The sequence below is a fragment of the Ranitomeya variabilis genome, chromosome 1 (assembly GCF_051348905.1).
Source record: "Ranitomeya variabilis isolate aRanVar5 chromosome 1, aRanVar5.hap1, whole genome shotgun sequence".
Classification (NCBI taxonomy): domain Eukaryota; kingdom Metazoa; phylum Chordata; class Amphibia; order Anura; family Dendrobatidae; genus Ranitomeya; species Ranitomeya variabilis.
In genome coordinates, this window is record NC_135232.1 from 1,074,602,148 (window position 1) to 1,074,614,881 (window position 12,734).

A 12,734-nucleotide genomic window follows, 5' to 3' on the forward strand; every position below is an offset into this window, starting at 1 on the left:
TCACAAGCCGGGACCTCACGTAACCAAGTAAAAGCGCAAATTTTAAACAAACAACGCTGCCGGTTCCCTCGCTGAGGTCCCGGCTGCGTCGGACAGGTGAGTATAGCGATATTTTTTATTTTAATTCTTTCTTTTACACATTAATATGGTTCCCAGGGCCTGAAGGAGAGTTTCCTCTCCTTCAGACCCTGGGAACCATCAGGAATACCGTCCGATACCTGAGTCCCATTGACTTGTATTGGTATCGGGTATCGGTATCGGATTGGATCCGATACTTTGCCGGTATCGGCCGATACTTTCCGATACCGATACTTTCAAGTATCGGACGGTATCGCTCAACACTAGTCACAAGCCATCAACAAAGAAGAGCTGCTTAAAGGTTTGCGTTAGAAGCAGTGTGAAAGACTGGTGGAAAGCATGCCAAGACGCATGAAAGCTGTGATTAAAAATCATGGTTTTTCCACAAAATATTGATCTCTGATCTCTTTCTGAGTTAAAACATTAGTATTGTTGTTTCTAAATGATTATGAACTTGTTTTCTTTGCATTATCTGAGCTCTGAAAGCACTGTTGTTTTTTATTTTGACCATTTTTCTTTGTCAGAAAAAAATACAAAATTTATTGCTTGGAAATTCGGAGACATGTTGTCAGAAGTTTTTAGACTAAAAGAACAATTTACATTTTAATCAAAAATATACCAATAAAGAGAAAAATCAGACAAACTAAACAATTTGCAGTGGTCCCTTAATTCTTGCCAGAGCTGTATGTAACATTACATAAGAGATGACAGCTACTGTTCATAAGACTCTGTGGAGCAGAGTGTTAGGTGTTGAGTTCCCACCGCTGCACAGGGGAAAACTCGAACCATGTGCACTTCGGTCTCCCATTCTCCTCCAGCTGCAGTGGAGCCTGCTCAGCAGAGATGTCAATCCCAGCGTCTGGCGCAAGCTAATGCTGTACACTTGGGTACTGCTACTTTTCCAGGCTCTGCCTTTGTAGCCAGCACTGTTCAGCAGCGAGCAGATGTTTCAGGGACTAAGTCCTGCTTTTCCCACACTGAGCATGCCCACAGGACGACCTCCCATTGGAGGTCAGTGGTCACATGCTGAGATCTTGCTGCGGCTCCTATTGGACCATCAGGAAGGTCCCAGAGTGCTACTGCTATAAAAGGTTTGCATGGCAGCTCGGCCATGCGCTGGTGTAAACTTATTAACTTGTATATGTGTATGAATGCCTGTCATTGGATGAAAGCTACGAATCATTCCCTTCCCTAGTGTTGTTGCCTGCTCGCGAATGGTAGATCTACTTAGTGTCCAACAGTGCTATCCTGCACAAGTTGCTGAATCCAGTGAGCAGTGACCGCCAGAGCGTCGCCGTGCGCAGATAGTGCGCTTTCCTGGTCCTATTTAGGGTGGTTAGTGGCGTCTGCCAGAGCGGCGCTGCATGCACTCCTGTGAGCTAAATATTTCTTTAGTTGTTTCCCTGGCACCGCAGTAGTGGTGATGAGCACAAGAGATCTAGAGGGACTCTTACCCTGAGTCTTGGGCCAGAGCTCTGTGCCGCCTTGCTTGCGCTCTCTGTGCGGTATCGTGGCCCTATGACGCAACAGGTTTGCTTCCTTCATACGGGTGAAGCTAACCCATGTGTGTACTCACATTATACTGCCATATAGTCCATCATTACTAAGCAGCAGGTGTCTTAGCTGCACGGTGGAACCCGGACTGTTAACGCACCTTATATCATCTCTAATTATTATTTGGTGCTTTCCGCCAGTGCTAACACAGACAGCAGTAAAGACAGAGACATTCCAATGCAAGTTTACCTGAAAAGGACAATTAAGTCAGCCATACACATGAGATGACCATCAGCTGAATAATGCTTTCATCAATCGTTCAGCTGACAGTTATCTCAGCCTACTCTCCCATACATAGGAGAGCTCACTCAGTTGAGTGCTTCTATGTTTTCTATAAGAAAGCCAACAAATTATCAAGCTGGTCAGTGGCTAATTTCCCTAGAAGAACAATGCAATTGGTAGTCTGATATCAGACATGTGCAATCGACATCTCCACCCCCAGTAATATTATGCTGGTTGCTGAATTCATCGAAGGGTTTGGCGAGCATTAGTCTAATGTGTATTTGATATTACCTTATATTTTGTTTGTTTAGTGGCCAGTATGAACGTGCGCCTACACATAGCATGCAAACCAACTTATATTCTAGCTCATTTTTTTCAGGTTTTTACACTTTGTCTGGCCTACATTTTCTTTGAGCTGGACATTATGTTTATATAGCCACCCAAGGCTTGATGTCCATTAGTCGGGGTCTCAGTCCTGATTGACCTTTGTTCACAATTATGACATAGGGTAATGTTTTAATAATAGAGGTTATTACTGTACCGAATAGGGTCACATCTGTCAGCCTTCGACTGTTTCTCACGTTTTGACCAGATCTTTACTCATCTTTACTCTCTAGTAAACACAACCTTCTGTGAGGCATTGACAAAAAGTTGATATTTAGAGCTATGTCATCAAGACATGTAGCTACAAATTAACAGTGTCAAATCAACTCAGAAACTATTAGCCTGTGTTGGGTCACATACTAGTGACTAGGAATGTGACTAGACAAAAACATTTTGTGGAATAGGTCATGTCAGGGATGACGAGAAAAATGTTATAAATCCATCAACTCACAAGTGATGTCTTGAAGACCCATCATTCCTTTTCTAGCACATCTGTCTCAGACAACCATGTCGACCTTTTCTCATCACTGGAATGTTTTACAACAAAACAAATTTGTCTATTTGCTTTTGCAGGGATTCTTAACTTGTATAGCAACATAGCTAAATTCATCCTTAGGACTTAATTCTTTAAATTAATCAGACACCATACCAGACCATCTACCATATTTTTCAGATTATAAGATGCACCGGACCATAAGAAGCATCACAAATTTTCAGAAGGAAAATAGGGGAAAAAATGATGTGTCAAATGGTGGTCCATCTTACAGTCTGAATTCAGTTTACTGGGGGGATCGGCAGCGCTGGTGGAGTGTGGTCACAGGGGGTGTTCGCTGGTCCGGTAATATGACTCCCATCCCAGACTGATGAGGCAGGTTCGGCGGTGCTAGTGTTGATGGGGCTCCGCTGACATTTCCTGAAAGCCAGGAGCCCCAGCACATCCATTGCTGTAATGCGGTGGCCTCCAGGAAATCCCATCACAGGCTGGTGTTGCAGGTTCGATGGTGCTCAGTGGTGCAGGAGCTCTGCTGGCATTTTGTGAAAGCTCAGAGGCCCTTGCACATCCATTGCTGCGATGCAGTTGCATCCGGGAAAATATCCACAGGGGCAGCGCATTCTCAGGTTGATATCTCGGCAATGAGATCTCAACCCAAGATCTCGAAAGAAGAGATCTCAGTGCAGAGATCTCGGGATGAGATCTCATTGCCGAGATCTCAATCTGAGCATGCGTCGCCCCCAGCGGCCATTTTCTCAGAGGCCACTGCATCAATGCAATGGATGTGCAGGGGCCTCCAGGCTATCACAAAATGCCAGCTGAGCCTCTGCACCACTGAGCACTGCTGAACCTGCCATACCAGCCTAGGAAGGTAGTGTGATCATTGCAACAATCCAGCACAAAGAGCTAGAAAAATCTTTTCTGCCTCTAATTGACCAATAGGCAAAAATTCAAAACTACAGCATGCTCAACCCCAACATATGCTAAAACATAACATTTATTAAACCTTTTTAAAATGCAACAACAGCATAAATAAATCATATATTAATACATGTGCTCATAAACACCAGTGCTCAAGTAAAAAAAGGGTTTTGGTTCAATCTCACCCATATGAGTATTTCTCTGTCATTTCTCACAGCTTATTCCATGGGGATAAACTGCACCAGCAGGATGGAACAAATGTACAGTTATAGAGGGGGACCTTGGGGTCTATATCTCCTTGTTGTGCCCCTGTATGTCTCCTGCCCTAACAAGGGCAGTACCCAAGTGTCATCCTGCTTTAAAGGATACCCATGAATCATGTAGCCTCCCTATATGATGTATCTTTCCAACGCGTTTCCTCCCCTGTTACGGGAATTCATCAGGGGAAGTTTAAAGTAGGCTTAAACAGTTGCCTGCAGTAGCATATACCGACTAGTGTTGCCGGTGGCCCTCAATGGGGAAAGTGTTCTCTATCTTTCTAAAACATGCTGTTCTTAAATCAGTAATGGGTGGTATTCCACTTCTACGGCGTCTGACATCACTTCCCTTAGTTAGTTCATCAGCTCGTTCTATTGGTTAATCACCCACATGCGCTTTAATATACATGTTTACTCACCATCTCTAATGCAGCGACTGCCGTTTGTGAGTGACCACAGCGCATGCGCTTCTCGCGCTACACCTCCCGGTCACATGACCGCAGGTCCTATCATCTGAATATTTCTTCAACCGTTGCTGCTATATATATATCAATTGACTATATGTATTACCCCATGGGGACAGCTGGTAAAGGACCTTTCTTCCTTATCTATAGCACAACGACTGCCATCTGTAAATGACCACGGCGCAAGCGCTTGCAGCGCTTACCTTACGGTCACATGATCTCAGGTCCTTACATCCAAGTATCTCTCCTTCTGAGGCTGTTATGTATATCAATCAATTATGTACACACAACTATGTGGGGACAACTCGTAAAGAACCTTAGCAATAATTAATAACAATTTTCCTTACTGTACTGCCCCCTCCCCACAAATCTAAGAGCAACAACGACGCGTGCGTGACATACATAACCTCTCTTAACCCCTTCCCGACATTTGACGTACTATCCCGTCGAGGTGGGGTGGGCCCGTATGACCGCCGACGGGATAGTACGTCATAGCCGATCGGCCGCGCTCACGGGGGGAGCGCGGCCGATCGCGGCCGGGTGTCGGCTGCATATCGCAGCTGACATCCGGCACTATGTGCCAGGAGCGGTCACGGACCGCCCCCGGCACATTAACCCCCGGCACACCGCGATCAAACATGATCGCGATGTGCCGGCGATGCAGGGAAGCATCGCGCAGGGAGAGGGCTCCCTGCGGGCTTCCCTGAGCCCCCCGCAGCAACGCGATGTGATCGCGTTGCTGCGAGGGTCTTACCTCCCTCCCTGCCTGCTCCAGACCCGGATCCAAGATGGCCGCGGATCCGGGTCCTGCAGGGAGGGAGGTGGCTTCACAGAAGCCTGCTCAGAGCAGGCACTGTGAAGCAGCCTGCACTTCTCGCAGATCGGTGATCTGTCAGAGTGCTATGCAAACTGGCAGATCACCGATCTGTATTGTCCCCCCCGGGGCAAAGTAAAAAAGTTAAAAAAAAAATTTCCAAATGTGTAAAAAAAAATAAAAAAAAATATTCCAAAATAATGAAAAAAAAAAAAATATTATTCCCATAAATACATTTCTTTATCTAAATTAAAAAAAAACAAACAATAAAAGTACACATATTTAGTATCGCCACGTCCGTAACGACCCAACCTATAAAACTGCCACACTAGTTAACCCCTTCAGTAAACACCGTAAGAAAAAAAAAAAAACGAGGCAAAAAACAACGCTTTATTACCATACCGCCGAACAAAAAGTGGAATAACACGCGATCAAAAAGACTGATATAAATATCCATGGTACCGCTGAAAACGTCATCTTGTCCCGCAAAAAACAAGCCGCCATACAGCATCATCAGCAAAAAAATAAAAAAGTTATAGTCCTGAGAATAAAGTGATACCAAAATAATTATTTTTTCTATAAAATAGTTTTTATCGTATAAAAGCGCCAAAACATAAAAAAAATGATATAAATGAGATATCGCTGTAATCATACTGACCCGACGAATAAAACTGCTTTATCAATTTTACCAAACCCGGAACGGTATAAACGCCTCTCCCAAAAGAAATTCATGAATAGCAGGTTTTTGGTCATTCTGCCTCACAAAAATCGGAATAAAAAGCGATCAAAAACGGTCACGTGTCCGAAAATTTTACCAATAAAAACGTCAACTCGTCCCGCAAAAAACAAGACCTCACATGACTCTGTGGAGCAAATGTGGAAAAATTATAGGTCTCAAAATGTGGAGACGCAAAAACTTTTTTGCTATAAAAAGCGTCGCTGGTTTCACACTTGCGTTTTTGTCTGCAGCGTTTTTTGCACAAAAAAACGCATGTGTTTTTTCCCTATATTTAACATTGAAAACGCATGCGGTTTTTTTGTACGCGTTTGGTCGCGTTTTCAAACGCATGCGGTTTTTTTCTGCATGCGTTCATTTTCAGAAATACAACCTGCAGTATTTTCTTGCGTTTTTAAGCACATGCGTTTGTTTGCGTTAAAAACGCATGCATTTTTATCGAAAAAAACAGAAAACACACTGAAAAGCCACCCACCACCATCAAGGTGATAGAGATCCAAACCCTAACCCTAACTCTACCCCTAACCTCACCCCTAACCGTTTAATGAACATTTTCTGACAGTCATAGTGCCACGTATTTCAGTGCCACGTATTTCAGTGCCACGTATTTCAGTGCCATGTATTTCAGTGCCACGTATCACGTATTTCAGTGCCACGTGTTTCAGTGCCACGTATTTCAGTGCCACGTATCACGTATTTCAGTGCCACATATTTTAGTACCACGTATTTCAGTTGCACGTATTTCAGTGCCACGTATTTCAGTGCCACATATTTCAGTGCCACGTATTTCAGTGCCACGTATTTCAGTGCCACGTGTTTCAGTGCCACGTATTTAAGTGCCACGTATCACGTATTTCAGTGCCACGTATTTCAGTGCCACGTATTTCAGTGCCACGTATTTCAGTGCCACGTATTTCAGTGCCACGTATTTCAGTGCCACGTATTTCAGTGCCACGTATTTAAGTGCCACATATCACATATTTCAGTGCCACTTATTTCAGTGCCACGTATTTCAGTGCCACGTATTTCAGTGCCACGTATTTCAGTGCCACGTATTTCAGTGCCACGTGTTTCAGTGCCACGTATTTAAGTGCCACGTATCACGTATTTCAGTGCCACGTATTTCAGTGCCACGTATTTCAGTGCCACGTATTTCAGTGCCACGTGTTTCAGTGCCACGTATTTAAGTGCCACGTATCACGTATTTCAGTGCCACGTATTTCAGTGCCACGTATTTCAGTGCCACGTATTTCAGTGCCACGTATTTCAGTCACGTTTAGGGTTAGGGTTAGGGGTAGGGTTAGGGCTAGGGTTGGAGGTAAAGTTAGGGTTGGGGCTAAAGTTAGGGTTGGGGCTAAAGTTAGGGTTAGGGTTTGGATTACATTTACGTTTGGATTAGGGTTGGGATTAGAATTATGGGTGTGTCAGGGCTAGGGGTGTGGTTAGGGTTACCGTTGGGATTAGGGTTAGGGGTGTGTTTGGGTTAGGGTTTCAGGTAGAATTGGGGGGTTTCCACTGTCCAGGCACATCAGGGGCTCTCCAAGCGCGACATGGCGTCCAATCTCAATTCCAGCCAATTCTGCGTTGAAAAAGTAAAACAGTGCTCCTTCCCTTCCGAGCTCTCCCGTGCGCCCAAAAAGGGGTTTACCCCAACATATGTGTTATCAGCGTACTCGGGACAAATTGAACAACAACTTCTGGGGTCCAAGTTCTCTTGTTATCCTTAGGAAAATAAAAATTTGGGGGGCTAAAAATCATTTTTGTGGGAAAAAAAAGATGTTTTATTTTCACGGCTCTGCATTATAAACTGTAGTGAAACACTTGGGGGTTCAAAGTTCTCACAACACATCTAGATAAGTTCCTTGGGAGGTCTAGTTTCCAATATGGGGTCACTTGTGGGGGGTTTGTACTGTTTGGGTACATCAGGGGCTCTGCAAATGCAACGTGACGCCTGCAGACCAATCCATTTAAGGCTGCATTCCAAATGGCGCTCCTTCCCTTCCGAGCTCTGTCATGCGCCCAAACAGTGGTTCCCCCCGACATATGGGGTATCAGCGTACTCAGGACAAATTGGACAACAACTTTTGGGGTCTAATTTATCCTGTTACCCTTGTGAAAATACAAAACTGGGGGCTAAAAAAATCATTTTTGTGAGAAAAAAAAAAGAATTTTTATTTTCACGGCTTTGCGCTATAAACTTTAGTGAAACACTTGGGGGTTCAAAGTTCTCAAAACACATCTAGATAAGTTCCTTGGGAGGTCTAGTTTCCAATATGGGGTCACTTGTGGGGGGTTTGTACTGTTTGGGTACATCAGGGGCTCTGCAAATGCAACATGACGGCTGCTGACCAATCCATTTAAGTCTGCATTCCAAATGGCGCTCCTTCCCTTCCGAGCTCTGTCATGCGCCCAAACAGTGGTTCCCCCCCACATATGGGGTATCAGCGTACTCAGGACAAATTGGAAAACAAATTTTGGGGTCCAATTTATTCTGTTACCCTTGTAAAAATACAAAGCTGGGGGCTAAAAAATCATTTTTGAGAAAAAAAAAAAAATTATTTTCACGGCTCTGCGTTATAATCTGTAGTGAAACACTTGGGGGTTCAAAGCTCTCAAAACACACCTAGATAAGTTCCTTAGGGGGTCTACTTTCCAAAATGGTGTCACTTGTAGGGAGTTTCAATGTTTAGGCACATCAGGGGCTCTCCAAACGCAACATGGCGTCCCATCTCAATTCCAGTCAATTTTGCATTGAAAAGTCAAATGGCGCTCCTTCCCTTCCAAGCTCTGCCATGCGCCCAAACAATGGTTTACACCCACATATGGGGTATCAGCGTACTCAGGACAAATTGCACAACATTTTTTGGGGTCCAATTTCTTCTCTTACCCTTGGGAAAATAAAAAATTGGGGGCAAAAAGATCATTTTTGTGAAAAAATATGATTTTTTATTTTTACGGCTCTGCATTATAAACTTCTGTGAAGCACTTGGTGGGTCAAAGTGCTCACCACACATCTAGATAAGTTCCTTAGGGGGTCTACTTTCCAAAATGGTGTCACTTGTAGGGAGTTTCAATGTTTAGGCACATCAGGGGCTCTCCAAACGCAACATGGCGTCCCATCTCAATTCCAGTCAATTTTGCATTGAAAAGTCAAATGGCGCTCCTTCCCTTCCAAGCTCTGCCATGCGCCCAAACAATGGTTTACACCCACATATGGGGTATCAGCGTACTCAGGACAAATTGCACAACATTTTTTGGGGTCCAATTTCTTCTCTTACCCTTGGGAAAATAAAAAATTGGGGGCGAAAAGATCATTTTTGTGAAAAAATATGATTTTTTATTTTTACGGCTCTGCATTATAAACTTCTGTGAAGCACTTGGTGGGTCAAAGTGCTCACCACACATCTAGATAAGTTCCTTAGGGGGTCTACTTTCCAAAATGGTGTCACTTGTAGGGAGTTTCAATGTTTAGGCACATCAGGGGCTCTCCAAACGCAACATGGCGTCCCATCTCAATTCCAGTCAATTTTGCATTGAAAAGTCAAATGGCGCTCCTTCCCTTCCAAGCTCTGCCATGCGCCCAAACAATGGTTTACACCCACATATGGGGTATCAGCGTACTCAGGACAAATTGCACAACATTTTTTGGGGTCCAATTTCTTCTCTTACCCTTGGGAAAATAAAAAATTGGGGGCGAAAAGATCATTTTTGTGAAAAAATATGATTTTTTATTTTTACGGCTCTGCATTATAAACTTCTGTGAAGCACTTGGTGGGTCAAAGTGCTCACCACACATCTAGATAAGTTCCTTAGGGGGTCTACTTTCCAAAATGGTGTCACTTGTAGGGAGTTTCAATGTTTAGGCACATCAGGGGCTCTCCAAACGCAACATGGCGTCCCATCTCAATTCCAGTCAATTTTGCATTGAAAAGTCAAATGGCGCTCCTTCCCTTCCAAGCTCTGCCATGCGCCTAAACAATGGTTTACACCCACATATGGGGTATCATCGTACTCAGGACAAATTGTACAACAACTTTGGGGGTCCATTTTCTCCTGTTACCCTTGGTAAAATAAAACAAATTGGAGCTGAAATAAATTTTGTGTGAAAAAAAGTTAAATGTTCATTTTTATTTAAACATTCCAAAAATTCCTGTGAAACACCTGAAGGGTTAATAAACTTCTTGAATGTGGTTTTGAGCACCTTGAGGGGTGCAGTTTTTAGAATGGTGTCACACTTGAGTATTTTCTATCATATAGACCCCTCAAAATGACTTCAAATGAGATGTGGTCCCTAAAAAAAAATGGTGTTGTAAAAATGAGAAATTGCTGGTCAACTTTTAACCCTTATAACTCCGTCACAAAAAAAAATTTTGGTTCCAAAATTGTACTGATGTAAAGTAGACATGTGGGAAATGTTACTTATTAAGTATTTTGCGTGACATATGTCTGTGATTTAAGGGCACAAAAATTCAAAGTTGGAAAATTGCAAAATTTTCAAAATTTTCGCCAAATTTCCATTTTTTTCACAAATAAACGCAAGTTATATCGAATAAATTTTACCTTTAACATGAAGTACAATATGTCACGAGAAAACAATGTCAGAATCGCCAAGATCCGTCAAAGCGTTCCAGAGTTATAGCCTCATAAAGGGACAGTGGTCAGAATTGTAAAAATTGGCCCGGTCATTAACGTGCAAACCACCCTTGGGGGTGAAGGGGTTAATTGCACGATCGCTGGTGCTAAACATAATACATCTCTCTATGAGTTGTTACTACATATGTCAATTGGCTAGACATAGCCATATAGGCAAGTCTGATAAAGGACCCTCCGATACCGCAATCAAAATCTCTAAAATCAAACAAAATTATACTTTCAACCAACTTTTAATCCCTTGCTAAGGTGATATTTGTACCTGCATGTGGGTCAATATTTCTTTTTAGTGTGGAACTTATTTATAAAAGCTATTTTTGCAGCCATTATTAATCCCTGACACCATATCTACTACATAGTATTCGTAGTTAAAGTTATTGGAATGACCTACCCACGATATTTAGGTCCATTCTATTAATATTCAGCATAGGCATTATCAGGTCCATACCTGCCGTTGTTATTCCAATAGTGGACTCTTCGAACTGATATAAACTGTTAATACAGCTCAGTATAAGTTTCTGTCATATTGGTAAGTATGATAAACTCATAAAAATCTATTTTATAGGCTTAATTTTCCCGCAGGCCCACCATACACCTTACCAAGTGAGAACACAGGTCCCATATGATAAAAAAAGAGATATAGTGGGAGTGAGATGGAGTAGGAGGGAGGGGGGAGGGGGAAGGAGGAAAACACATCATTAATAACCACCTTGCTCATAAAAAGCAGCTATAATTCAGCTGTTCATTTAATCCTAGTGGTTGCTGTGTATCTAGCCAAAAGATCCATTTACATTCTCTTTGCAATATTAATTTGTCATAGTTACCACCTCTCACTGGTGGTTCCACTTTGTCAATGCCCATAAATTTAATGGCCTCACTTTTACCCCCATGATGACTGTTCACATGTTTTGCCAGCGGGGTGTCTCTACTGTTATGTACAGTATGTCTCCCACATGCTCTCTAACCCTTCTCCTAAACTCCCTTGTTGTTTTTCCCACATATGATTTTCCGCATATGCACGACGCCTTATATATGACTCCCGTAGTCTTGCAGTTGACAAAATGTTTGATCTCAAACTTTCATGTGTGTGGTCATTCATAAATTCCCTACCTGGTTGTATTGATGCACAGGCCACACACCTTCCACATTTAAAGCACCCTTTTGGTTTCTCTGGCAACCAAGTCTTTTTATCCTGGGGTTTCCTCAGATGGCTATGTATCAATCTGTTCTTTAGGGACTTACCCTTCCTGTATGTAATTTGTGGTATCCCACCTATAGCTTCCACTATGTCCTCATCCATTTGAAGCACATTCCAATGCTTCATCAGGATATATTTTACTGCTGCCGCTCCGTTATCAAAAGTAGTGATTAAACGAATAGGTCCTTGATTTACCTTATTCTTCGTTTTTGGTGTTAATAAATTCTCTCTTTGTTGATGTTGTGCATAATGAAACGCCTCTCTTAGTACCCGGTCGGGATATCCCCGTCTTTGAAACCTCCCTCTTAAATCATGGGCCTTGATTTTAAAATCTTTATTGTCAGAACAATTTTGTTTTAATCTCAGATATTGCCCTTTAGGCATTCCCCTTTTCTGTGCCATAGGGTGGTGACTATCCCACCTTAGTAAGGAATTGGTTGACGTAGGTTTTCGGAAAATAGATGTAGTTAGAGTGTCTCCATTCTCTGTTTTACTAATCAAGACATCAAGGAATGGTAGACTTTGCGCCTCCAATACGGAAGTAAATCGTAATCCTATTTCATTGATGTTGAGGAGGGCGATGAAGGATGTAAACATCTCCCTTGTGCCCTTCCAGAGAATGAAGACATCATCTATAAACCTTAACCAAAGGTCTATACATCTTGTAAACTCACTTAAATCCTCTGAGAAAACGATTGTATCCTCCCACCAGCCCAGGAACAAATTTGCATGACTTGGTGCAGATGGATTGCCCATAGCGGTGCCCCTGAGCTGGTGGTAGGTTTTTCCATCAAAGGTAAAAAAATTATTCTTTAAGGAGAAATCCAAAAGGTCAAGAACGAAATCATTATGTTGTTCATATTGACATCCCCTTGTAGATAAGAAGTGTCTAACACCTCCTATACCACTGTTGTGCAGTATGGATGAATATAAGGCCTCTACATCAATGCTGGCCAGCATTGT